A 4,446-nucleotide genomic window follows, 5' to 3' on the forward strand; every position below is an offset into this window, starting at 1 on the left:
GGAAATGGCAACTCACTCCAGTGTTCTTGCCTGGAGAATCCCAGGGACGGGGGAGCCTGGTGGGCTGCTGTTTCTGGGGTCGCAAAGAGTCGGACACGACTGAAGGGACTTAGCAGCAGCAGCAGCAGCAGCCTTTCTGTATATTGCCTTTCTCTGCTGTAAAATAAGAATAAGTACTTCATAAGACTGATATGATGATTAAATGAGTTAATATTTATAAAGCATGTAGAACAGCACCTGGTACTGTGTTAAGAAACATAACACACATGATTGTTAAATAATAATCATACATACATACATGCATGCATAAACTGGTTCACTCTCTCTGCTCTGTAATCCAGGATGTCAGCTTCACCTTCTAAACACAGTCAAGCAGTTCTAACCCACCCTGTCATGCTAGCAAAATGGATAAACAATTCTACCTTAAATCTTTACCTTATAACATGTAGGGGAAAAGAAACACATCTTCCAACAGCTATTACAGAACAAAAATAAAGCTTTATTTATTTATTTATTTTAAAGTGTGCTTATAATTGAGGACTGTGGTCAATAAGGATCAACCCCTTCAGCAGGGATTAGGTCAGTCCCACTCAAACCTACAGCTCAGGAGTAAGGCAATGGAGAGGGTCCCAGAGGAAGATCAGAGTATGATTTGATTAAGGGACGGAAGATGTTTTGTATAAGTGTCTACTAGATGACAAGTATCATGCTATACCGTAGGGATATAATCCTCGAAGTCACAATTCCTGCCCTCCAGGAATTCACAGCTTATAGGAGGAGACAGACAGTTATAACACAGTACAAGAAAAGAAACACAAACCTGAGAGTATAGAAAAACTTATACTATATATAAGTATATATATAGAGTATATACTTAGTCAGCCAGGCCAAGGGACAAAGACATATTAAACAGTGTGGGGTGGGGGGCTGTCAAGGAGCTTCCTAAAAGAGGTGAATTTTGAAGGATAAGCAGAACTTCATCAAGTGAAGAAGGAGAGAAGGAATTTCTAAGCACAGAGAACAACATGATCAAAGGCATAGTAAAAACAATTAGTTCAGAATGACTGGTACATAAAGTATGTGTAAGGATGGGGAGAGCAAGCTGTTGGGGAAGAGTGGTGAAATGTGAGGATGGAGAGGCCAGCAGACCCCACATCAGGTCAGATTTATGCTGAGAGCTACGTGGCAGTGGCAGGACCTCAACAGTTGAAAATCTAGGGTACGGGTAAAGTAAAAGATCAGGCAGAAGAAAAGGAACCAGGAAAAATGTGTTACCAGAGAAGTTAAAGGACTCCGGTGAAATAGAAGAGGAAAACATTTTTAAACGAAAATGACAAAAAGGGGTAGTTGCTGCAAAGAGATTAGGTTGGATAAAGTCTGGGAAGACTTGTGATTAGTAATTGATGTTGACCTTAACCTCTGACAGAGCAGCTTCAGTGATGGTGGAAGGACCAGGATTGCCTGGAAGTTAGTGAATGGGAGTTAAAAGTTGAAAGAATGACAGTACACTACTCTTTCAAAAATGTTTATATTTTGCAATAAATACACACTCGGGAACTTCTCTTCAGAAATTTATACTAAAGAAAAAAATGGGAACATGTGAAAAGACTTATTTGTAAAGGTTGTAATGTTAATTATAGCAAATAATGGGAAATAACCCCATGATTATGGTTTAAAATGGCTAAATTACAATGCATCCATAGAATGGAAATTTTCATACAGTAATTAAAAAATAACATAGAATACTCATTGACAGAAATGTCAACTTACAAAACAGAATACCCAGAATGCTTTCAATGTTGACATAAATGACTATTATAAGTGCATAGAAATAATACTGGGAGGATACAAACCCAAATGTCAACACTGATGATTACTTTTCAGAAGTGTGATTATGGATGTTAGAAATATGTTCCATTATTTGTACTTCCCAATTTTTCTACTACTTTATTACTTTTATAATGGAAATAAAAAGAGCTTGCCCATAGTAAAAGGAGAAATAAATTAACTTCAAAGCAAATATGCTTAGGCTTCTCTAGGCTGGAGAATATTTGAGCTCACTTACAGTTGAAAGAAAAAGAAGAGGCAAGATTGAAGCTAGGGGAGAGGGAGAAGGAGATAGACCCTGAAAGATGAGGGGGTACACAGGGATAAAGGCCCAAGGGACATGAGGTGAGGATGACAGAGGACCCAAAGGCAATGCAAAAGAGAAGTGATCACGGAGGCACAATCACCTGCCACTCGGTGCGTGAAGAGCAGGGAGAAGATTAAGGGGATGGAGGAGAATGGAAGAGGTTTACTTACAACAGCTGCTGTGGGGAATTAGGAAATCAATTAACAATAAGTGAAGGGATTGTAAAGAGGCTCCAAGGGAGGGCCCAGCTGCCACAGAGGAACAGGAATTGACCCCACTGTCAGTTAATTTATTAGCTACAGCTAAAGAGAAATATGTGGCCTGGATCCGTCCAATGCATATCCAAATAATATCCAGAAGACCTGACCCAGACTAAGTACACCCACTAAGGACCATACTAATGTACTGGCTAATGTAAGCCCATCTCTTCTAGTTTGGTCTCATGCAGTTGTACATCTTCATTGTAATCATTATTAAAAAATAAATCAAAATAAAGGAAATGAGTGAAGCCAATAAAATGAAAAAGAGTCTAAGGAAAAGACACTTTATCAGCCAAAATGATGAAATGTTAAAAGATCACTAACACATTGAACCAAAATACACAGCCAGCTGTTCCCAGGACTGCTGGTGCTTGTTCAGTTCCTCAGTGAGTGAGTGCAAAACTTGTCCTAGTGTCTGATTATTTATAAAGAGCTCTGACAGGTAGATGATTACAAGATATCCCTGTCTCATATGGTATCAGACTTTCCTATCTGACTAGTATAATCATTAGTATTCACCTTGAAGGGGAAGTATCAGCAAATTCAAGATTGTTAGAAAACAAGCAGAATCCTCATATTATATAGTTTGTGTTTTTTGGAATCACTCCTTGGACTGAAAGGAGTCCAAATCATATATCTGATAAGGGACTGATATTAAGAATATATAAAAACTCATACAATGCAAAAACAAATATAACCCAATTAAAAAGTGTACAAAGGACAGGAATAGACATTTCTCCAAAGAATATACACTAACAGCCAACAGACACATGAAAAGGTACTCAGTACCACTAGGGAAATGCAAATCAAAACCACAGTGAGATTCCAGTTCACACCCATTAGGATGGAGACTATTATTATTTTTTTAAAAGGTAAAAAAACAAAGTGTTGGCAAATTTGGAACCCTTATGCACTGCTAGTGGGAATGTAAAATGATGTAGCTGCTGTCAAAAACAGTGTGTGGTCCATAAGAAATTAACCATAGAATTAGCATATGATTCAGCAACAGTCTTTTTGGATATATACCCAAGGAACTGAAATCAGGAATTCAAACAGATATTTCTAAACCAATGTTCATAACAATATTATTCACAATAGCCAAAAGGTGGAAATAACTCAAATGTCCTTTGATGAATGAATAAACAAAATGCACATATATACAAAAGGTTTTTGTTCAGCCTCAAAATAATGAAATTCTGATACATAATACAACATGGATGAATCTTAAAAACACAGCCAGAAATAAATAAGCCAGAAACAAAAAGACAAATATTCCGTGATTTCACTTGTATGAGGTAACTGTGTTCAGTCACTCAGTCTTGTCCAACTCTTTGCGACACCATGGGTTATAGCCCACCAGGCTTCTCCCTCCATGGGATTCTCCAGGCAAGGATACTGGAAGTGGGTTGCCATTTCCTTCTCCAATGAGGTAATTAAAGTAGTTAAATTCACAGAGACAGAAAGTAGTCTAGTGGTTATTAGTATCTGGGGGAGAGAAGAATGGGGAGTTATTATTGAATAGATACAGAGTTTCAGTTTGGGATGATGAAAAATTTCTGATGTTGGAAAGTCATGATGGATGCACGATAATCATATATCTGATAAGGGACTGATATTAAGAATATATAAAAAACTTTCCAACATCAGATGTTGGAAAGTCATGATGGATGCACGATAATCATATATCTGATAAGGGACTGATATTAAGAATATATAAAAAAATTTCCAACATCAGAAATGTACTTAAAGACGCTTACTCCTTGGAAGGAAAGTTATGACCAACCTAGATAGCATATTCAAAAGCAGAGACATTACTTTGCCAACAAAGGTTCGTCCAGTCAAGGCTATGGTTTTTCCTGTGGTCATGTATGGATGTGAGAGTTGGACTGTAAAGAAGGCTGAATGCCGAAGAATTGATGCTTTTGAACTGTGGTGTTGGAGAAGACTCTTGAGAGTCCCTTGGACTGCAAGGAGATCCAACCAGTCCATTCTGAAGGAGATCAGCCCTGGGATTTCTCTGGAAGGAATGATGCTAAAGCTGAAACTCCAATA

At 37.9% G+C, this 4,446-nt stretch overlaps 1 protein-coding gene across 3 annotated transcripts in view; it reads left to right on the forward strand.

The window, feature by feature from the left end:
* RPAP2 (RNA polymerase II associated protein 2) overlaps positions 1-4,446 on the forward strand; it is a 127,401-nt gene that overhangs the window by 121,476 nt on the left and 1,479 nt on the right. The window lies entirely within an intron of this gene.

This window comes from Bison bison, unplaced genomic scaffold, assembly GCF_000754665.1.
Source record: "Bison bison bison isolate TAMUID 2011002044 unplaced genomic scaffold, Bison_UMD1.0 scf7180017864466, whole genome shotgun sequence".
Taxonomy (NCBI): domain Eukaryota; kingdom Metazoa; phylum Chordata; class Mammalia; order Artiodactyla; family Bovidae; genus Bison; species Bison bison.